The sequence below is a fragment of the Neocloeon triangulifer genome, unplaced genomic scaffold (assembly GCF_031216515.1).
Source record: "Neocloeon triangulifer isolate White Clay Creek 2 clone unplaced genomic scaffold, ASM3121651v1 ptg000002l, whole genome shotgun sequence".
In the NCBI taxonomy this organism is placed as follows: domain Eukaryota; kingdom Metazoa; phylum Arthropoda; class Insecta; order Ephemeroptera; family Baetidae; genus Neocloeon; species Neocloeon triangulifer.
The window spans coordinates 1,324,419-1,348,733 of record NW_026775545.1 but is presented as its reverse complement, the minus strand read 5'-3'; the positions used below and the strand labels follow the sequence as shown (position 1 = coordinate 1,348,733).

The 24,315-nt window shown below is 35.2% G+C and overlaps 1 protein-coding gene across 3 annotated transcripts in view; it reads right to left on the bottom strand.

The window, feature by feature from the left end:
* The window catches only part of LOC132204577 (tyramine receptor 1-like), a 62,398-nt gene extending 43,435 nt beyond the window's left edge, over positions 1 to 18,963 (bottom strand). For 2 of the 3 annotated variants that reach the window (XM_059633179.1, XM_059633205.1), the window contains exon 1: positions 18,830 to 18,963. The gene's annotated coding sequence lies outside the window, so the exon portion shown is untranslated. The remainder of the gene's footprint in view (positions 1 to 18,829) is intronic. The other variant, XM_059633196.1, reaches the window with a different exon arrangement.
* Between the last annotated feature and the right edge of the window lie 5,352 nt (positions 18,964 to 24,315).

The window sequence follows — 24,315 nt, the reverse complement described above, 5'->3', positions numbered from 1 at the left end:
TCACTCATTTTGTTCTGGTGTCCCTTTTTGTTGAAATTTGAGCAGTTTATGCACTTCAATTTTTCGGCACTTGCTGTACACTCGTTTGAAAAATGGTCACCCGCACATCGGATGCAGACGGCCTTTTCACTGCTGCAGTTTTTCGCTGTGTGTCCAAAACCCCGACACTTGAAACACGCGATCGGGCTGCTGCTTTCCGCTACTTTGCAGAGTTTGACTCCAATTAATAGGCCACTCTTCTTCATCATCTCCTTTGTTTCAGCATCAACAGAGAGAACAATTTTCACCTTTTCGTCCAGCTGCTGTCTACGTCCCCAAATATTCAGCTTGTAAATAGCAAGAACTGAAATTTCTCTCTCTGCATAAAGACCACTGCTCTTTATTTCCTCCAAAACAAACTGCTTGTTTACGTCTGCTTTCAGATCCTCTTTGTTCGGGAAATCCTCCACGTAGGCCCCATAAGCACATACACGTGCGCGCGGTGGGTGCTGCTCACGGCGATCGGTCGGTATGCGGACACTTTCGCTCGCTTGCAGCAGGTCATTGATAACCTTTTTCCCCCTTTCGTCGCGGCAGCGGATTACCACCCCTGTTTTTGTGGTATTTTTTCTTTGATATTTTTTTTTGTTTTAATAATTTGAAGATTTTTTCCATTGCATTTATTGCTCAGCATAAAATCTTCCAAGAATAACATTAATGATACGTGTTTTGAAATGAATTGTGAATATTGAGGTCTTCCAATACATTGACATCTAAATTTGGAGGTTTCGTAACGGAGTTAATATTTAATTTAAATAGAATAATTTTAATTAAAATGGTATTCTTGTATAAGCCTCCATATCAAATGAATCGATTACTTATACTTCTTTAAAAATAGCCCACTTTGCCGAATTCATCTATTTTCCGTCAATTTTAGAACAGTTCTGGAGTATTTTCTTATTTTTGCACACAAGCTACTTACTTTTAGTGCAATAAAAATTTTGCAATGACAATCGAAATTTTCCTAAAAAAACGTTTCATTAAATATCTTTAAATAATTTATTTCTGTCAATTATCTATAGATTCTTAGCTGAGAATGACAAAATATAATTTAACATATTATTTGACAAAATTTCCAAAAAAGGCACCTAATTTGTAGTATTAAAATATCTCTATTATGTTCTCTCTAGACACTGAAATGGTAAATCTAAATCTCTGATTCTTAATCATCTGCTCCATATTTCTGATCCGATTGTACGTGACTAAAAAAAATTAAATTTTTTATCACCCATTCTCATCCCCTCATTAATCAATTGTATTTTGACTCCACTGATTTCCACTTTTCACGCCTTTAACTTGGATCAGACCATCCTAAGTTGGCTGTCGATCGTCAATTACCAGCTGTCACATCTGGCAAGCCACTGGAGGCGCGAAGAAAGAAAAAAGTTTTGGCAACGTTTCAGGGCATTCAGAACAAGGAAGGGCCCTTGAGGAAATCGCAGCCAGCGTTCGACTGCGCTGATTGATTCAATCACTCAAGACTGCGGTCCATTTTCCCTCTCTTCACCCTATAGTGTCAATCGTCTTTTTGCAACTTGTTTGATTCGCACGTCCCGTTAATTTTTACTCGCAGCCCGCAGAGAGCGAGCGATGTTTGCTCCCATTTCCTGGCCATTTAATCCGAAATGCAACTTGTGATGGGATTAAATGGCGCAAGAGAGGATGCATAGAAATCCGCGCTACTTATTGAGCGCCGAGTGAGAGAAAAAGTGCCGTTTGAGTGTCCTTGCACGGCATAATTTCGCAGTATGGGTTTAATGGCGCGCAAAAACAGCTTACTCGGCAAACTTCTTTCTTAAATTTTATTTTATAACTCGCAATCGTCCTTGCCAGTATAATTGTGCACTCAAAAACGAAATTAAACTTGCAAACGAAATTGGAATATAAAAGCTTATATGGGAACATAATTTTCTCTTAAGTTCAAAAGCAAGGTGCTTTTGTCTGTGTTAAAAATGACATGAAAATGTCTAGATTACGTCCTTTATAATGTCTTAATTAGTTACAATTTAGAGCTGTAAAAGCAAAGAAACTGTCATCAAAGGATTTAAAATATTAAGTTCTGAAATTTGAAAATTCTGACAGACCCATCCGTTACAATTTAAATTTTTTTCAACAGAAATGAAATGTAGGTTAAGTTTCCTAATTTTTAAACCAATATAAATTTCGGGAAACTTAAGATTTTATTAACTCATTTTAAAGTTTATTCGGTTAATTATTCAATTTATTTATTAATTTAATGAACTTCATTTTTTGAAATTTAATTCAAATCAATTTTCTAAAAAACTTTTAAAGTCTCACAATGTATTTGAGACATAACTTCCTGTGTTCTGATGGGAACCTAAAAAAATCACACCTTTAATTTATCAATTTCAATCCAATTAAAAACGTTCAATAAAATATCATTATTTACTTAAAGACAGAAATAAAACTCGTTTAATTTGATTACATTAACAAATATGGAAATAAAATAAACTAGATCTTTTATTAAAGTTGGTTGGTTAATTTGCATTCCAACAATCCTCTCCCTGACGATTGAATTAACAAGGCAAAAACTTTTTAGGAAACTTCGAACAAGTTGCCTGAGTTGGCAGATCTACATCATACTTACGTGCATACATATTAGATTGACCTCGTATTTCATATTCGCGACTTGTACCCAAACTTGCCTTTTCCCCTAATTGGTTTCCGAGTTCTAATAATGAAGACAACTAAAACTAGCACTTTCGAAGTTGGGTTCTGGCAACAGATGCATTCAGTGCGCCTGAGCATTAGTGCATCCTTTGGTTTTGATCAATATAATGTTGCCTGCACTCGGATTTGATGATATGGAAACCGATGCGCTCGGCCACTCCACCTTTGATGTTTTACATCCCGGCTTTGCAAGCATTTTTTTGCGAGAGTTCATCAAACGTAATGTGGAAACTCAGTCAAAGGGCGGAAAATCTTTTCTCGTACGAACGTGCGGGCAAATTGAGCGAGACCGCGCCGAGCATAATCCCCACTAATGCAATTTAAGCTCTCGCGGCATCCGCACCAGGGAATTGAAAACGTTGTTTTATCATCCACAGATGAAGGCTGGGAGCGTAATATCGAGTTATGTTCCCATGAAGTATTAAACTGATGGTCGCTCATGAAGAAAATTGAATGTATTCCTAGAATGAGACTGAACATTTGGATAAATTAATTTAATGCGGATAGGCATCAATCTCAATTTAGCCTCCAGTTTATTACGAGGCTATTTTGAAAATGTGATCTTTGTTATAAAATACTTTGCAACTGGAAATATTTTCAGTGTAAAAATTATTTTAACAATTAAATTGAAATTTCACAAAGTATTTCTCTTTTTATTGTCTAGCACAATCGATTTTATTTTTCACTGAAAAATTTATATTTATGGTGCGTAATTATTTATTTTGATTAAAGGTTGCAAAAAAATCTTTGTCTTCACGGATTTGTCTAACATTTGAATAGAGAGAAAAGTACAATCAGATCTCTAGATTTTTCCGGTATAATTTAAATTGAACTTTGATCAATTCCCCGTCCGAACCCATCGTAACAGCCCGGCTGGGAACTGGAAATTACCGGCTGATCGTTTTGCAACATTCTTCTCACCAGATCGATCTCTTTCTGCGCGTCCAGAGAAGAGGGCGATAAAATCGGAATCGCCAGAGCCTCTTTTGCGAAAAGAAAAATCACCCCGATGTGTCTGGAGGCGTGAAATTTATCTCATTTTTTAGCGTACGACTGCGTGAATCGCGTGCGGGCTGCTTTTTCTCCACCGCGCCCATCCGTGCGCGCATATTAAATTAATGCGGGGCGATTTTGCACGGCACATCCCCCGCACCTGGATTAGTGTGTATGTGTGTCATTTTTTTCGTTTGGTTGTTTTGATAAGGCCATTTGTTTTTGTTTGTGTCAGCCGTCACTCAAAGATCATTATCTTAAAATTGAAAAACGTGTGCAAAAAATTTGCATGAAAAAAGCAGCACGAATTTTTCGGTCGGCTTTTTTTCCTTAATTAACACTGGGGCTGCGAAAGGCCAGTCACACAAATTAATCGCCCTCTCCCTTAACACGCAATCTGTGTGCTAATTTCGCGATGTGCGGCAATTTTTTTTCTCCAGACACGAAAAAAAAATCTGTCCGCGCGACAACTGCCGCCGTGAGTTTTGCTGTGTGTGCTCGCGCGTTTTATATAGCGGGCGGTTAATTAATAATTAACCTTAATTGCCATCCATATGCGGTGTGTGGGCACGGCTAGTTTTATGCGATGGTCCCTCGGCCGGCGCATTAATTACAAACAGTGCCGCACCATAAATAAAACCGACCGGTCATTATCGCCCGACAAGAGAACTGAATGCAAATTCGCCGTCGCTGCTGCCGAGTTGATAGTGACTGCATGAAATGATAAAAGCTGCCGTGTTGAATCAGCATCCATCGCTCAAATTGATACCGCTGAAACATTTTTAAGTGGCAGCTTCAATAATTAAATGTTTGGCCTAATGGATATTGAGCTGTTGCTCAAATATTTCATATTGTATTTTTGAAGCTTCAAATATTTGTTTCTATATTTAATAGAAAATTAATTCAGTTGAGGATATCAGGATTTTATCATAAGCTCAAATTGTTCAAATTCTGGCAAAAAAAATCATCAGAAAATGAAAACTACTTTAGTAATGCCCCAATACCTTATTTTAGATAATCTCCTTGCCCCTCTCTGGACCTATTAAATGCTTTGATTTAATTTTCAGATCAAATATTTCCATTTAAATTTTTATTTATTGGGTTAATCAAATTTAGTAAAATGAATGCGATTGTTTTCTTATAAATCAAAATAAAAGATTTGTTAGCATAAATTTAAAAAGACTTAACAATTTAATATCATTATTAAATCTCTCATCGCATTAGTGATCGCTGGGATATATTGAAATTATTATCTTTGTAGGATAACTAGGAACTATTAATTGGAAACTTGGAAACACACCAGCGTTTCATTCAGGACTTACAATTAATAAATTTCATTTTGCCTTAAATTCACTGTGAAATTTCAATTCTTCAAATTTTGTATACCATTTTTTTGTGGACACAGTTTATGAATATTTTAAACATCAGTATAATCCGATTTTTTCGATCCCTAACCTGCCCTCTTTCATCCGTGATGAGGAGCCATCCAAAATTTAGGTCATTAACATTTTATTCTCAAACCGGCTCTTTTTATACTTGACAGTAGCATATAAATGCTAAAACTTTTGATGTTGCATTTTGCATTTTGTTCCGTGCAGTTAGAGGGGTGGCGGCTAATAAAGAATAATGACCCAGAGCCCTCACAAACTTTTGAATCCCTCTTTCCGAGAGCCGGAAAGGATTACAATTTATACCCCTGCTAGGTCAAGCTCCTGATGACACGCACTTTTTCCCCGTCGACTAATTTGGCCTTTCGCTTTTCCACGCCAAATCCGTTTGCACCTGTCAGAATGGTCCTTTTTCACCGCGCCCAACAGGTCCGTCCGAAACAAAACTTTCTGCTCACCTTAACCTTAACTTCAAGTTTCAGAACGTTGATTTTGTATTGGAAAAGGACGAGTGAGCTAAATAAACGAGAATGCAGCTTTTTTTAAATTATATAGACGGAAAAATGCACTCGTAAGTCATTAAGTCCCATTGTTGTTGCGAGAGCGAACTCTTGAGGGCAAAACATATCAGCACAATGGCGTGCAATCAAGAGTCCTCTCGATTTGCTGCAATGGCCATTGGGCATAAAACAACATTTGAAAAATAATGTTTGCAGTTTTTCATTCCAATCGAAACTTTTTGTATTTTCCAAGGACGAATGTTTATTCAACGGATTATATTTTCCGCATCAAAACTAAAAGTCGAGTCCTATCTGTGATGCGGATGGACACGGCCTCTCTCTCCAATCGAACGAACCGCATTCGTCAGCAACATCTGCACACAAGCTTCAATAACTGATGCGTGAATAGAGCGAGAGCTATCGCGAAAACAGATCGTAAATATGGATGGCCGCGTATTTGATTTTGATTTATACGTGGCCAGCGATGAGTAGGGTGACGTTCTTGCATGTAAGAGAGAATATGATAAAAAAGTCAGCACAGCTGCGATAGTGATGCCAAATGTTCCCATCATCGATTTCATCAAAGCACAAATAGACACGAACACAAAATCTAGATAGATAATGTCTGTTTTTGCTGTGCTCAGAATGGTAATGAAGGCGGTGCAAAAAATTATGGATCTATACTGATTTCGCTAATTGAACGATTTTCTTCTGGTTAATAGAAAATTTAAATGTTTTGAATAACTTTTTTTTGGACACTTAAAAAATTCAAATAAGCACGTCGATTCAAACTAATTAAAAGGTAATTTAATTAACAAATCATTGTTTTTAGTTATTTGAGCCAAAGTTGTTCAGAGTTCAGATGGAATTAATCAAATTAACGCTCTGATTAAAAAGTTATTTAGAATTTTGGATAAAAAAATGCACATATCTAAAAGAATTAAAGCATCGCGGTGTGATTAATTTTTCGATTTGTGCAACCAGGGTAAAAATTGAGCCCTAATTCGGGCCGAAAGAGGCGAAAATCGGCCAAAATGTATCACGATAAAGAAACATTCCAGTCGGCAGAGCAGCTCGCAAGTCAGTCAGACTCGCCGCCGGAAAGGTAAAAGTTCACTTTTTATACTGCAAATTGACCTACGAGGCTCATAATAGTTATTAAGTCTGATTTACTTGTTTAACTATACCAAAAACGCCAAGTTGGTCTCATACATGCCGTAAACAGGCCAATTTGAGAATCTTTTTTTTTAATTCGTTGAATTTGAGGCTTTAAAGTTCTCTATACCTCCGCAGTACTCTGTAAGAACGGCATAATAATCAGCCAGAAAATGCATTTGAATGCGCGCCAGCAGTTATCAATGACAGACAAAAATAGTCCATCGAATGAGCGCAAAAGGTAAAAACGAGTGGGTGCATACTTTGTTTTGCTGCATGTGCAAAACTGTGCTTAACTGCACCATAAATGTCCGACCCTACTTGACGGCAGTAAAAGTTTCCGTTCTCGGTTGCAATTTCCATGTTTGTTTTTCAACTGTAAAAAGTTGCCGTTTTCGATCAAGCTCTCATTCTTTCAATGGAAATCGTTATTAATCCAATTCATCCTGCAAGCTTTTTTATAGAATTTTATTGATTATGCAGTAAACAATTATAATTTAACTGGTTTTTTTGCATATTATTTTACAAGATAATTAAAAGAACAAAAGAAATTAAAATTATAAACTGTTGATTCTTTAAACTGCTTTAAACATATACTTTTTTAAGATGCATTCAATTAATTGTAAGAGGCAAATAATACCAAATAAGTTATTGCTGTTTGTTGTTTTAAAAAAGAATCATATTTAGTTGCTTTGTTTACTTCTTTCACCCTTATTCACTTAAAGAGAATATGCAAAAATTAGTTTCAAGGAGAATTAAACATTAAAAAACACTATATGTATAAAGAAAATCAAAACCTACTTGTATGAGGCTTGTGTTATTTAATACAAATTAGTTGATTTTAATTTTGAATCAGAGCTGAATTTCTCATATAATGCAATCTTCAATTATTTCCCTTTAAACTCTGACAACACAATTAAATAAAAAATTATTACCCGAAGTAATTTTTCAGAGAAAAAAGAAATCTATTTTAGATTTCCTTCGTCAGCTGCGGCATTGCCCTCAATGTGACTCGCACATCTGTGTACTTTTTCTCGATTCCTCCTGCAAGGGTAATCGCTTTGGTTCTGCCCACCAGAGTGCAAGCTATGTTTGCATAAATTTGCATACTGCTATGGGAAAGCAGAAGATAGTTGGCGCTCCGAAGAGCAGCATGTTTAATTACAACTTTGCTCGTGGTCTTTTCCCAACAAAAATAAATCCACAAGCAAGCCTAGCTTCAACGCGGTGCGCAATTTATTTAGATGAAAAGCATGCCTTGCAGCGGAAAAGGAAAATAGAAAAAATAATGATTTGCTGGCGACAGAGAGATAAAACTCCTTTGAACTCCAGGATGCACCCTTTGTGCGCGATGCAACAGATTTACCTGCTGCGAGCGAAAGCGGCGCTCAATTCCTCCTCTAGCCTTGCAACAAGCTAAAGCAAAAAATAATTGGTTTCGAGAGCCTTTTGTTGGAAATGTCATAGCTGTGAGAAATTAAATCCAACTTAAAAGAGGATTGTCACTATTTTAAACAGTTGTATTAAATTTTTTAATATTGTTTTGTGGATAGCCTGATTGAGAGAGAAATTTATAAAAAGAAATGGTTGAAAGCAGTTGAAACCAAGCAAAATATTATAGGGGAGAAACTCTCAAGAAAATACATATTTTTTTTTTAAATAAAAAAAAATAATTTAAATATATTTTTGTATAAAAAAAAATAGTTTTTGGATCTTTAACATTTTTTTGATTTTATGAACGTGTCTTACCACTTATGGAAAATTCTTCGTTGTAAACATTTTTTAGGTTTCTTTTTATATTTCACATTTTGACACGCTTACAAAACAATTTCATTTGTGGCCAAGAAGTTTTGTACAGCATAACTGTGGAGGGACAAGCAAGATTAATTTGCAATTTCCATCACACAACTTTGTTGCACTTTTTTTTTAATTTGTGACGTGGCGTCAGACGAAATTAATGATTGCGGTACTTAAGATGATTGATATGGGGCCGCTGGGTCTCGATTTCTCGCGCCCAAACTCATTAGGACCCAAGAGAGGAATCAGGCTGCCCCCCATTCTGCACAGCTGTCGCACTCGCGCCCTTTAAAAAGATCGGCAAAGAAATTAGCACATCTCCTTTTAGCGCCATTTCGCCTGCAGCTTTCTTTCCACGACCCAAGCAAATTAATTTCCCCGGCAAAGAAATAGTCTTCTGGGAAAACATGCGATTCTTTTCCTCGTTGCTCAACGTGGTTTTATTTTCTCGTATATTTTTTGCATTTTTCGGCTCAGCCAAGTGAAATGAATGTTTTTTACGCAACTTGGTTTTCATCAATTTTCATAAACTGCAACTTGATGCAGATAAAGATTGGAATATCTTGCACAATTACATACAAATGTTGATTAAATGTCATTTTAACTAAAAGAATTTCTGAACATTCCTAGAAGTTCAGTCTTACCTCAAGTACATTGCAGGTCAAATCGCTCATTGATTTTATTTTGCATTTTGCAAACTTAATTGCGGTAGAATGAACTAAATTGACGGTTCTATGAAATTTTTGTTAATCGCATAAATTGATCAAGAAAAAATTTAATTAAATCCACCTAAGAACCATCAATAATTTAAAAAAAAGTTAAGTTTTCACAATTAATCAAATTTGTATTAACATCTAAACGACTTACAAAAACATTGCTAAATTGACAATTTTTTTAATTTGAGTATGATGTATTTGGGTAGATAAATCAATAAAGACATTTTGCAACTAAATTAATCTAAAAAATTTGTTCACAAATAATTACATAGTACAAGTAAGTCTAAATTTTTTTTTTATCAAGGTATCCAAAACCCTTTGAAAAAGCTTTGAAGCTGTCAAAATTTCTCTATTTCTTTTTTTTTATCAATAATGTTAAGAACAGTTAGTTTTAGTTGATTAAAAAAGTTTCTTGTGTTAATTTCCAGCGAGCATCAAGATTACTTTCTAAGTCAATCTCTAATTTTACTTTTCGCTTTTTGCAACCAAAACGTTTTCCTTGTATAGAGTTGGAAACAATCAAAAAGTTTCAGTCTTTCTTTCAGTCAAGCATACATTTCGGAGAGAGAAAACTAACATTTGGTAACAAGGTGCAGACGAAAATGAATTAAACCTCGGAGCAGCTTTATTTGTCCGCAGAACTTTGTTTGAAAGAGTGCGTCGGCTGAAATAAAACTCTGTGCTGCTTTCTGTCTAGTGCAAATTGGAGCGAATCGCAAGTAATTCCGGGCAGTGCAACCTCTTTCTCTCACTCTCTCTCTCGCCGTCATGTATATATTTACAAAGTTATAAAACCCTTTCCTTCTTTCCACGTCGCGAACCGACCCAACCAGCAGAAAAGTTGTGCCACACGTTTCCTTTCTTTGTTTAGGTGCTGGAAAAATCAAAAGCCCGGACTTACGTTAAGCCTGTGTTCCTTATTTTTCAAGAGTGAGCAGAGAGAAATATTGATAAATGCGCGGCCTTTCAAAAGTGGGAAATGTTCTTTCTGTTGCTCCTTGACCCGTTCGCAAACTTTTCTCGGAAAAAATAATAAAATTTATCTTGGTCGTTGAGAAAAATAGGATCTTGAGTTGAATAAAAAAATCACTGCGGAAAGTCGTGCAACCGATTTAAAATGCAGCCTTGTAATTAAAGCCCTTCACATAGCGCTCTGAATACACAAATTAATTTCATCAGCATAATAATTAAAATGGCAACCACTAGATGGGTAAAGTGGGTTTACGCATGAGTGTGCGTTTGGTTGCATGTGGATATAAATGAATTTTGATTAATTTATCTGTGCGCTCGGAAAATATGCGTCGACTTTCAAGAGAGAAATCTGATTAACGCGCACAGGGATTTTGCGCCAAGGTGGGAATATAAATTCAATTAAAAGAGTCCCCATTTCGTTGGTTGCTGCTGGGATGAAGGGGAGAGAAATGCTCGGATTAGGAAATTTTTCTCGCTTTTTTGCCATTATGTGCTGGCAAGCGAGAGGGAAGTTTCCAAAGGTGATAAATTTTTAGCAGACCACTTTTGCTCCGTTTCCATTTCATGTGGCGCATTCAAGTGATTCTATTTTATAGAAGGAAGCAGTAATTGGGTGCTCTGGGAATATTTTTGAATGGGATTCTAAAAGATATAAATTCGCAGTAGTTTTTATCAAAGGAAATAATATGAACCGTGATAAAAAAAAAACAATACAAACTAGCAGCTCTATAGTAATGTGCAAAAAAGTAGCCAACAAGAAGCCTAGAGGGAGTACATCATATTGCTTATTTCGTTTTATTGGTTTTTGTAAAATGAAATGACACACCAAAATAATTTTTATTTTGATTACCCATGAAGTAGATGACAGAATCGTTCTTACGAGAATTGCGACCATGGGAATAAAAAATATTTGTTGTAAAAGATCAACCAATCTTTCAGAAAATGTTTGGAATAGAGTGAGTTTTTTTTTATTTTTTACTATATACTTTAAATTTGCAATGAAACAATAATTTTCTCATGACATAAATGAAGGTAAAACATTAAAAATTGTATTCTTATCTATAAATACAGCTTTATTGTAAAATAAATATGATTAGCTTATTGCGGTTGATAAATTGAATTAAAAAAAAAAAAAAAATAGTCATTAAATATCCCTCTAAATTTAAGAGAATTTTGTCAAAATGTAAACATATGAAACTTGAATAAATAAACTTTAAATATAATTATTATTAAATTAAAATTGAATAATTCATGTTGCATAAAACGTTTTGGCTATCAAATCTAAAGCAAGTGATGAAATGTTGCCATGCTAAAAATCAGAAACTTTAGAACAGATATTATTAAAAAAAAAAGAATAATAATAGCTCATTTAGCGAGTCAAAATTTTATCAATTCAATTTTACGTTCAAGGTGTGCGTTTTGCAAGTAACTTGTGCAAAATATATTATCTATTTAATTTTAGAAGAGGCAGAAAATTATTTTAACTATAGGGATTATGTTGAGGATCGCAACTTCAATTCCATCGTTGGCACATTTCAGTTTGGAGTGTTTGAATAATCCCAAGCTCGTTAATGCCACTCGTTAATAGCCCTCTCGCAATTTCTAAATCCACCTAATCGAGCGGCAGCAGGCGCCGGAGCACTTTTTGATAGTGAAAAAAAGATAGGCAAAAGGGGTCATCCGGGGGGAAATTCATTAGCACTTCATTCTCTGGACGGGCCCTAATCTTGGTCAGGCACTCTAATTTGCATATAAATTCCGCCAATAATGGAGAGCGAAAAATGTAGCAGCGGGGAAAAACGTCAAGCCTCGCTCGAAATTGTGGCGCTCCGGAGATAAACAATGGCAGTGTGGAATTGTAATTTAGAAAAACGAGAGCTGCTTGCTTTTTAAATGGGAAGTGCTCTGGTGCGATTTAACCTGCCTTCAGCGCAATATCACTCTCTGAGAATCGCCTCATCAATTTGTGTAGGTCTCTCGCAAAGAGAGTTTCATGGAAGAAGCACGGCAGTAAATAACGCGGCAATATTTATCAATGCTTGAAAATGCGACTTTCCGAGTGGACTCCTCTAGCGAGCGAGTGCAACTGAAGGGTCGACGGCGCTCGACCTTTTTGCAACGAATTTTTTCGCTCAACATCTGCTGGTGAGGATGCGTTTCATAAATTTTTTCCACGCTCTTGATTTAAAATCAATAAATCTGAACATTTTTCTCAACATAAATTAAAAGGCACCCTTTTTAACTATCAATTTTTTTTAATATTTTTTCAACAAAACGTAAACTGATATATTTTTTGTGAGATAGCCTCATAATTCTTCATTATATTTGTAATTTTACGCCAAATCTGACTAATCTTTTGAATTTCAAGAAAGCTCTTATTAAAAAATAATCTGCCTTTTATGTGAATGCTATAAAAGATAAACTTTTCATGGTTATTACAAAGTTTTTATTATGCACTCTCCAAATCTATTATAATTTCAGTTGATGCGCAATAATGATAAACATAATATATGAAACATAATTATCAAACTTGACGCCATGAAATATTAATATCATGAAAGCCTTCATTTTTAATTTTTTGAGTTTTCCTTTTCTTGGTTAAATTAAAAAATAAATAACAATATTTACATTTTTTTTGTCTGTTTCAAATCAGTGGTAGAAATTTCTATACTATGTTTAACGTCGAATCAATAAATTTGATCAGGTCTGATTAGACGAACGTGAAAAAGGCTGATAATGAATTGCAATTATTTCACGTTCAGCCAATTTTAGATCAATTCACAAAGTGATTTAAATGAAACACGGGTGCCCAAAATTCCCTCTGAGCCTCGGGCCGCGCGGATAGCCCCGTTTTGATATCCGATCGGAAAAGTAGTAGCCAATTTCATGCAAATGACGCTCGTCGTTAATTCAAAATCCGGATTTCCGCGCCGAAATCGGATAAAATTGCTCTGCGGTGCCAAGTGTAGCCAATTCATCGTGGCCCTTTTTGCGCGCGACGCCGCGAATCTGCTACCCTATTGATAAATACCCAGACGAAAAACGACCAAACACACCGGCCAGCAATTTATCAAATGGATTCACTCGTCACGACTTGCAAGTAATTCACTTTCCGCGGTCTATTCACGAGCTGGCACGCAATTTGCTTCTTTTGCAAGCTTTATTCAATTATCAGTTCTTTGAATGGCTGAATTTTAGACCGGCATTGAATTTGCATAATAGCAGTAAAAAAATTTGGGTGGTGAAAAAGAGAATAAAACTTGTAAAGCCGCACTTGATGGAGTTGAATTAATTTGTGGAACGAAATATTAATTTAATCCAAGAGGAAATGAATTGATGTGTGTTCTGAATAATTGGCCGGACGCGTTATGACCAGACCAAAACCAAAAATGGTTCCGCCTGAATTTATTCAAACGCTTTTGCCTCATAAAAGTGAGTCAAATTAAATTTTGAAAAGTGCGCTAAGTAAGCTCTATTATTAATTTTAAGCTTTAAATAATTGGGAGTTCCTTAAACGTACAGAAATAATTTTTTAATTAATATAATTTAAAGAAAATTTACATTCAAATTGAAATACTTCACCAAATTCAAAATTTAAAAATTAAGTCCTTTACTCTTGATCACCTTGATTTCATGATATGATTGGTTTAACCGTTTCTTAAATAATCACTAAGTTTAGAAAAATTTTAATTTATGTTTTAAATTTTCATAATAAATATAAAAACAAATTGGATATTTATAAAAAGGAAACAAGGTAATAGGAAAAAATATATTTATCAATTTAATCATTAGATAAAAAAATAGCTCGTATAATATACCCTTGCTTCTATACAAATAGTTAATAATAACATTTAAGTAAGAATGTTAAACGTAAAGGAAAAGTAAAACTCGCATGAAATAATTTCCAGTCATGTGCGCCGCCAATTGCAATTAATTATTTGAGAAGTGTTTTGGCGCCTAACCGTGGGTGTCGGTTGTTTGTTGCCGAACCGGGAGAGCCTTTGAGGACGTTCCAACCGTGAAATCGCCCACATTCCGCTCATTTGCGAATCACAAGGGACGATATATTTTTGAGCGCAGTGTGTCTCTGGAGAGAAGTTGCAGGGCACGTTAAATTGAATGAGGCAGAATTCGCCACCGAGAGTCTTTACGACGTTTTCTGCGACGAAGAGAAAAAGCAGAGAAATGCGAGTTGTGTGCAAATTGTTTGCTTGCCTCGACTCTCCACGCGAGGAAAACACTCAAGGGCAATAAAATATGAAAGCCTTCAGTCTGCAGCGTGCAGTGTGTGTCCCCAGACCACATTTAAATGTGCTCTATACGCACGCAGGAGTTCTACGTCGTTTACTCCATTTTCGTCTCTTGTCTCTGCAAAGAAGATTTTCCGTGACATTTGCAAGTGGGAAAGGGCTGAAGACGAAAACTTTACTGCATCGGTTCAGTGCTGCTTTATAACACAGAATTTTTTATTATTTAGTTACAAAGTTAAAATTACAAAATACTTTTTATTTGGAGCTATGACTATAATCAGGATAATAGGAGTTAGTAATATTGATTTTTTGTATCAGTCTATTTAAACCCAGATAATGTGAGCAGCTGATACAAGCTTATAAATTAAAATATAACAAAAAACAATATAAAGAGAATTAAAGTTAAGTTATGCATTCATATTATTTTATAACAATTATACTTTCTTATAATTGTATGTAAATAGAATAATTAATAAATTGAATAAATTATATTTGTTATATTGCAATTAATAAACATTATTATAAAATTTAATCTTGTCATTTTAAAGTTGCAAAAATTAATTAATAAAAAAAAAATTGAATTATGAAGGAAACTCTAGTCAGTATTTTATCCGTTTCATTGGTTTACAAGTGTTCACTAAATTACATGATTTTTTTTAGTTTCTAGTAAATTTAATTATCATTAAAAATAATTTACACTTAGTAAATTACAAGCACGTATTATTTGTAACGGCTGTGAATCTTAAATACACAGTTTGAAGCAAAATATTTTTGATATGTATTAAACGCCCTTACAAATTTTTCCTTCCGATGTAAAACGATGCACACAACAAAGCAAAAATTAATTAAAATAAGGTTCTTTTCATACATAGGATTTGCGTCAACCTATCCTGTTTACATTTTCCCTAGTGATGCGACTAAAAAAATTTCGCGTAAGTAAAAAAAGCTTCGACTTGTACCGCAGGAGCTTCTTTTTTACAATTTATTTTTTACCCTCCTTGCAGCAAAAACAAGAAAAAAAGAAACTAATCAAAAGGCAGCGCAGGTATTCAGCTGTGCTGTAAATTCCCACAACAAAAGATAACAAGCATATGGCTATTAATCGCCTTTTGAAAAGAATGTGCCCGCAAAAACTGTTCGGTTTTATCTGCGCGCGTGGAACAAGTTGGCAAAAGTGTTGAACATAGTCACGATTTGCAGGAAGCGCGTTGCATATGTGGGCTGATAAATTTTTTCCAAGCCTCTCGTATTTTCCGGCAGCTCGGCCATAATTTAGCTCGAACGGGTTGTGCGCTTTTCGCCGTATTACGTCTCTTTCTCTCTGTTTCCACCGCCACCCCTTGCAAAGCGTATCCGGCTTTTTAATTTGAGGCAAAGCTATCCCACAAAAGGCACACACAGAGTACTTTTGCACACACAGAGAGAGAAACACGTCCTTGTAATCAGAGTGAACACAATTTTAGCAGCAGACTTTTTATATCGAATTTTCCGACTAGAATGAAATTCACCTTCTCGCCACCGGAAATAATTATTATATACCACATTATGCCGCGTTTCTGCAGTGGTTCCTAATTCCTTTAAATCATAATATATGCAAAGGCAAGCCATCAAATCTCCATTTGAAACTTTACAAGAAACTTCCCCTGCCAATTCCACGCAGAGATTGGCCGCGGCTGCTGGTGTTGCTTTAATTCGCCACCACTGCTTTTGCAGAGAAATTCAAGCTGCACCACCCCCCAATCCTTTAATTAAATCTAAAGCAGAATATCGCACCTGCTCTCTGCACTGCCAGCGCATTTACTTGTTAATCCAATTAATGGAGAGTCTTGTAATTTTCAACTCCGATGCTTCCTAATTAACAAGCGGAAAAATTATTCGAGCCGTAATTAAGTTTATTATTCACTCATAATTTTTCCTCCGTACAAATATTTTTAGCAAGACTGACAGAAATTTTCATTATTGAAATGATATTAAGTACAAAGTGGAGGAAGTATGGAGAAATGTAAACAGAAAATACTGATTTTTGCTAATTTGGTAAAGAGAATAATATCTTAAAAAATACCTCTAGAGGAAATAAATTACCTTTAATTTACTGGTTAAAATTGCACTCTAATTAAAAATTATCGATGGAAAGTTTTTTCTATAATCTGAAAATTTGAAAATTGCATTGTTGTTTACGAGTTTGAATTCCACCATTTTAATAAAATTTAGGTTCATTTCATTGATTTTTTTTTCTCAACCACGAGTTTGGCCTTTTTTGGCCCGAAACATTTATCTCTTTCTGTTTTGACAAGCGACCAAAATCTTTCCAAGCGTGCCAAGTTCAATAACAGCAGTGGGCAGCGATTGTCTCGTTTCCCGAAACAATGCTCACAGGCCAAATCAATGATCTGGAAGTTGCAGCTGCGCCGACTTGATGAACGGCTTAATTGCCAATATTGCGGAGTAAACAGCATGAAAGGGTGTGTCCATAAACGCCAGGTTGCAATTCAATTATTTATAATACCTGATCGAACCGTTCGGCCGTCAGCAAGTGTTTGGATCGGCACTTGGAAATCGACGCTCCATTATCCACGTTAAGAAGCAATTAACTTGCTATTAGCCGTCAAATTAGAAAATCATTGTACGGAAATATTATAAGTTGGATTGAATTTTCCACTCACCAAAATGAAATAATTAATTAGGTAAAGCAAACGCATCTGCTGTTTATACATAATTGCCTACTGTATTTCAAAATAATGTTTATTCATGGATCTCTATGACAGTTTTTAGGGCAAAAAATTAGTTTTTCATGGAAATCGTGATCATATGTTGATAAATTGTCCATTAACTCTAAAATAAAATGTTAAAAAGAAAATCAATATTTAAAAGCCTTTTAGCTTAAAAAGCTGAAAAACATACTTTACTTATTGATTTAAAAGATATGAAAATGTGGTATTATGTGTTGACGCTGGAGAGAGTTCCAAAGACATTTGCATAAATTTTAACACATAATCTGCATTACTTCGTTAAGTCTTCAAAATCAGGGCAGCTGTAAAGGTCTTTGTTTTGAACTAGGTCTCCAGGAAAAAAAATTATTCATGAATGAACAAACACGCATATTTAAGAACTATTCAAATTTTATCTTTTCCTGCGGTAATGTGACTAAAGTGGCTAAATTATGTGATTCAAAAGTTTATGAGTTTGCAGAATATGTGGCGAACCAAGCCGCAGAGAAAAACAAAAGGAAGTGTGCTTTTGAGGATGCGATTACTGTATTAAAAGTATGATTGCTAAATATGTGGACTCGCATATAATTCCTCTATCTTGATTAAAAACCATTTTACGGCGAAAACAGCCAGACGTTTTTGCGAAATTTTGGCACAATCTTACAACAGCACATTGACGCAAGACCATTTTCCAGATTTATTGCAAACGCCGTCGGCGTTTGACGACCTTACGAAGCTCTCAAAAAGATGTGTGCTGGAAAATAGCTAGGCCGACAATTCATTTTTATTGCGAGCGAAAGTAAAAGGTCTGGGGCGTTACTCTCAACGTGAGAGTTGCGAATCATGAGCAGGACATCTTCTCAGGGCATATAAAAATTGCAAAAAAAAAAATCTTCAAAGATCAACCACTTTCAAAAGCAATATATTTTTGATACTATACATAAAAGGTTTAAATTTTGTGGTCTACAGATTCCAGCATTTCAACAGTTGTCGTTGTAACAAATTTATAGAGTTTATGGAAGAGAAGAAAATCATAACAAAAATGTGAAAATTGCAATAAATTATTTACAAAAAAATGTTATCTCTGTAGTACTTTATTCTTACTTTAAAATATAAATATTATTTTATTGATGTCCACACGGCAAATCAAATGCTTCAAAAATTTGAATTAACTGAAGTTTTAAAAGTAAGGGCGCTAAAGATAATGTGCGAAATTTTAACAACTTGGCAAGCCAGGTCACGCTCACATTGCGCGAGATATTCATCAAAAAGTTATACAGCAGACCGACACGAAGTTCATCGCACTAATGAAAGATCGTTCTTGGTCATGACGTGAAAATGAAAGTGTTTTAAACTGAATGATAATAATAATTTAATGATCTGTTGAAAACATGAACGAGATTTTTCTTTTCGTAATTCAATCGGTGTGCAAAGGAAGTAACTGATATATTTAACCGCGAAGTAGGATTTCCGTCTTGAACGGGAATTTTCATTTTGATCTATAAATATCCTCAAAGTCAAAACCTTTGATTAAAGCTGGTATAAATTCATTTTTGCCGAAATTCTAAAAAACACCTTATTGCGAGATAAACGGAAGCTGAAAGAGAACCGGGTACTCACCCTTAGGAGGAGTCAGCTCGAGGAGGGTTGCACTGGCACTGCTAGCATGCAAGGCGCCTCATGATCCCACCAGATAGGCAACTGGCGGCGGCGCATGCTACATAATACAAACGGCGCGGCCGCCACTTCCACCCGGCGCTGCGCTTAACCAAATGTTGTTATTGCTTCATTGTTCGCGACCGCTCGAATTTTAATCGCCCACGGTGTGATAATCTTCGGCACGCAGAAAACCCCTTCGAGAGACCCTCGATATGACGCCTGTTTGACGTCACGCACCTTTATTCTTGGCAGAAGGTGCGACATTCATTTCGGGCACAATGGGTAATTCTGGCCTCCTAACAATGCCAGTCCGAAAAAGGGTCTCGTTTTATTTCTCTTTCGCGCAGGTGAGGGATATAAAAACAGCGTAAAAAGAGTGAAACTCATTTTTGTCCTTTTATGCGCCAAAAGTAACAGGTCAAAACAATAAATTTATTAATTTCAATTTCCTACGCAAAAACTTTGTTTTTTTTTTTATTAATAGGAAATAAGACCGAGCGTTTTAGTCTAATATCGAGCAACAAATCAAGTCGGATTCCTTTTCAGTCGAAAACAAAAATTTAAAAAACCTGTTTTTATTTTTAAAATTTTCATATATAGTTGTTGTTCTGCTTCATCAGCCACATTCCAAATTCTCAGGGGTTGACAGGGTCTAAAAATTATCAAAATATAACGACCTATTTTTAAACACGCGCTAAGAAATTCCTTTCAACATATATTTTATACTTCAGCATCTGTGATAGAGATATTTCCAAAACATTGTTTTGTTTTATCTTATTTCAATTTCTATAAGAAAATTTTTGCGTTAGCTTTATCAACCACCTGATACATAAGATTTACTCTTTCTACAAACATTTTGCGAAACTCGGGAAAAAATTTGACACAAAAACGAACAGCTTGCTATAATAATTAATGTTTGCTTTAAGAAAATTATTTAATAATCCAACATTGTGTCCAGCGCCTTCATATAAACATTTTTTTGCACTGGATCATATCATATGTGTACAGCGCAAACCGTGCAGGACGAGGAAATAATGTAATTAATTTTTTTTTTCAATTAGAATAATTGAGCTACGTGAAGACTGGGCAAACATTAATGCTTTTGTAACTTTTGAATTAAAACATACTTTTTCCTTACTGGAGTTTTGAGTCGTTCGTTGTGTGCGTTGAAAAAAACCAAACTACCCTATTTTGTTCCTCTATTATCATTTTTGCATAGTAAAAGTAAAGCATTTAGAGATCTTTCATTGACTTTTATTCGTTCCTTTGCTACAATGATATAGTTGCAATTGTGTTTTATTAATGTATCACCGGGCATTCTCTGCCCAAATGATATACGATCATACGCTGTAACTCTACTGTTTTGTGCAAAATAAAATTAATATTGCAATGAATGTATCAATTTTTTTTAAAGAATCAATAATATATTGGTCCTTAGCATGGAAATTAATCAAAATTTCATGATGAGACGAAACTCCATTAATTCACGAGTTCCACGAAAATCGTCTTGTGTCTTTTTCTCTATTGTCACTTCAATTTTGACTCGCTTGATTTCACCGAGAGTTTACTCTCAAAGGGTTAACAAAAAAGGCATTGTCACATTAATTAAACGAGGTTCAACAAAAGCTAAAAAGCAGACCTTTATTTCATGCTGGCGCCTTTAACCCGCCCAGAGAACGGCCGACTTTCCTCCTCTCTACACTTTCTTTCTTTTCCGAATCAAACTGAAAAAACCTTCACATCGGGATATAAATTTTACATTTCCAGCGATGACACGCACCGCACGATATCACTCCATAAAAAAATCAACGAAAAGAGCGTAGTGGTAAAAAAAAATGAATGGCCTCTGATTAATCGCCGGGCAAAGAAGCCGCAGCCGACCAACATGGGAGAGAAAAAGAAAGAATTGTCGCCCTAAAGCAAGAGGGCACAGCATAGAAGGGCTTAATGAGCGACTTGAAAGCCCAGAAGGAGACAACTAGCTTTATGTTCCTCGATATATCATTTCTCCTTTTTCCTATTTTTTTGTGTGCGATGTGAAAATTACTAAAATAAACGTTGTCGAAATTATTTTTCTCTATTTTCTTGATTATCCATCTAGTGCCTTGTTATGTGCGCAACGTGCGGCTAACGAGTACGGAATTTTCAAGTTTAGTTGCCTATCTCAAAAGTTATTATTCTAGCTGCGAGTCTCTCGCTGAGAATTGCGTGCCCGCAACTAATGAGAGAGCTCAAGGCGCGAAAATTTTTTGCGACTGGAAACTTTGCGTGCTTTTCGTGTCTCAGCTTCTGACTTCGCACGATTAAAGATTTAAAACCTCTCCTCCGAGAGTCACTGAGAACTTTTCCCTCAACTTTCTAGTAAAAATTTCAACAATAACCTCTTTCGTTTCCAGAGAGGTTAAAAAAAAACATTTTATGAATTGTAAGAAAATTGAACAGATAAGGCAGACTTATCAACGTAAAAGCGTCAATATATATGAAATATAATAAATTATTTGAAGTTTGAAAATTTAATGATTAGTTTAACTTTAAAAAAAAAAATTAAACCAAAGCGAAAAAGAAAACTTTGATGATAAATGCAATTACATTTTAACTCTTTCAAAAATGTATTTTATAAAAAAAAAATATGATTGCAATTTGTACCAACTGTTTCTTCAGTTTTTATTGGTTTCTTGCAAGTTTAATTTTATTCGTAAAGATAAAAAGCCGTCCTGGTCTATCTCTAACGTCAACGGAAATTGAAAACCACTTATACTTCGATGTGAGAATGACGTATGGTGCAGTCAACTGATCAAGTTTGCTTTCATCCAATTTATCAAAGCGAGATTAGAGGCGAAGTGATTCGTGTCCGGCTATGAAAGCGACTGCGGTTCGATACTGGAAAACGAGGCTAGGTGATAATTAAGCAGCAATCTCTGCGTCTTTCCCACGATAGACCTTATGTGATATGCACTTTGCTCGCCCGCCACCGCATCGGTAACATATATGCGCGCTGGGATAAGGAGGTGGGCATATTACTCAAGTTCACCCCCTAATGGATAATTAAAGGAGAACGACACGATGACGCCTGATTGCTTCTCCCGGAGGGACACACGCGACGACGTCAGCCGGAATGCTCGTTTCGGAATTTGCAATTTCGCTTTGTCCCATTTCAGTTTTACTGCTCGCGTGCTGTGGCATTAGTCGACTTATGATACGCCTCATCTCCTGGGGATTAGCAGCATAATTCTCATAAACGTAAAACGCAGCTGCAATAACTGACGTTTTATCAGGGCGCATGTAATAATTTCGTGCTATTGCCTGAAAATTATTTAGCTGGGTATAGCTTACTCATTTTTCACCGTTTCAACCAATCTACAAATATTTTGTAATGGAGTGTATATTGTTTTGGAGCAGGATATTGTTTTTCTTAAACAATAAAAACTCACAAAAACCCATCGAGGAAAAGCCGAATTTAAATTCAATCCACCAGGAGTGTATTATTTTGTTAATAAGAATAAAAAAAAAAATTTAAAAATGAGATCACCTGGAAAAATTCTGCCAAATTTGAGTCCCCTAGTGACACTAAATTTCAGCGTAGAAGCGATATTGAGGGCTCAAATAGAAACTATTACCTGCCGCCGCCACTGGAGCAAAGATATCGAAATCGAAGGTTCTAAAACACGAATTTAATTTTTCTCCAATCCAGTTAATTTAATTATTACTAAATATTATATCTGGTGTGCATTAGACAATGCACTTCTGGAGCAATAAAAATTATTAAAAATAAATTGGTTACAGGAGTAAAACTAACTTCATATTTTTAGTACAGAAAAACGTTAGCTTTTCTAAATAATTATCAATGTTTGGAGTGAATTAAAATAAAATTTAGCTCAATTGCGCTGGCCAAAGGGCGTTGAGATTAAATCATTAAATGGAGTGTTTTCTGGGTTAAATTCGTGAATTAAATCCTACAATGAACATAAACAATATTATTAAGTAAAAATAATGCATGAGGCGGTTACAAGAGAAAATTTAAGGGTGCATTCTGGGTTTAAGACATGAATTTCATTGTTATAAAACATGAGATTCAGCCTCGTGGGCAAAAGGAAAAGGATTAATTTATTTCTCTATTGTGGTGACTGGGGAGGACGGTGCAATTCGCCTGTGCACCCTTGCGGAGAATGCAGCTGCACAGGAACATAATTGCAACGTTTACCAATTATCTAATAAGGTCGCGTGCACCCAGGACGCACCGAGGCCTTCCAGCACCAATGACGGCTTCCCTCTCTGTTCTGTTTAACCCGTTTGTATTTGCGGTGCACGTTAATGAAAGCGTAATGCACGTACGCACAAACATACCCACGAGTTTTGATTAAGCAACTTTGGACTGTGTTTTAATAACCCACGCACGTGTGTCAGTCTGCTGTTTGCGATTTGCAGGAAAGCAATTTAGCCCAACATTCGCTTCATTAAGCTACAAGAAGTACGTCAAAGTGCTGCCAATTTGATGTTTCTGGTTTCTTAGCCGCGGGCTTTCCATTCCCTGTGTTGGATTGGCAGGCTATTTATACATATGTATGTGTATTTTAAGGGAAGAGAATTTATCTGTTTATATTGCCCCAAGGAAAAGTTAAGGAGTGCATTTTTATCAGTTCCAATAATAGCATTTTGGATTTTGGAAAATTTAATACGAGTTTTATCAACTTAATTCTGTCTGAATTAATATAATGTTTCTGAAATATTTATTAAATGAAGCCACCTATAACATTTTATTTTTATATATAGAAAAGAGCAAGTGTTTTGCGTTAAATTTAAAAAGTAAAAATTGTATTAAACACTTGTCAAGTAATTAAAATCAATATTTTATTGCAATTCATTATTACTAACTTTTAAGAGAAAAAAGCAACAACAATAATTTTTATACAGTCTAAAAAGGTTTAAAATTTGTGTTTCTGAATAATTTTTTGTCGTCAGTTATTTAAATATTTTTTCATTAAATAAAGAGATGAATTGTTAAGAATGAAATAATATTAATTCAAATGGAATTTATATATTCTTTAATATGATTTATTTAATATTCTTTATGTCTAAATCTGAGAATTATATTTTATTAAATTTTATTAAAGAGCGTGAAAAAAATAATTTGCCATCTCCTTCACTCATGATACTCATATTAAAACAATAAAACTTAATTCAAAATAGAATTTTCCCCTCTAGTTTAATTACAAGCTGCGGCATTTTCTCGCCAAGAGCGCTGCAATTTTTAATTACTCTCAGTGCGCAGAAAATAAAACAATGAAGAACAAGGATATATTTTTTGTTCCAGTTTCAGGGTCATGCAGTTGCAATGCCAGAGCATTGGCAAATCATGTATAATTCATATAAGACTCAAGAAGAGTTGCGTTGTTCCACAACTTTACTCAAGTATGATTCTAATAATAAAATTCTGCCAATAAATCTAC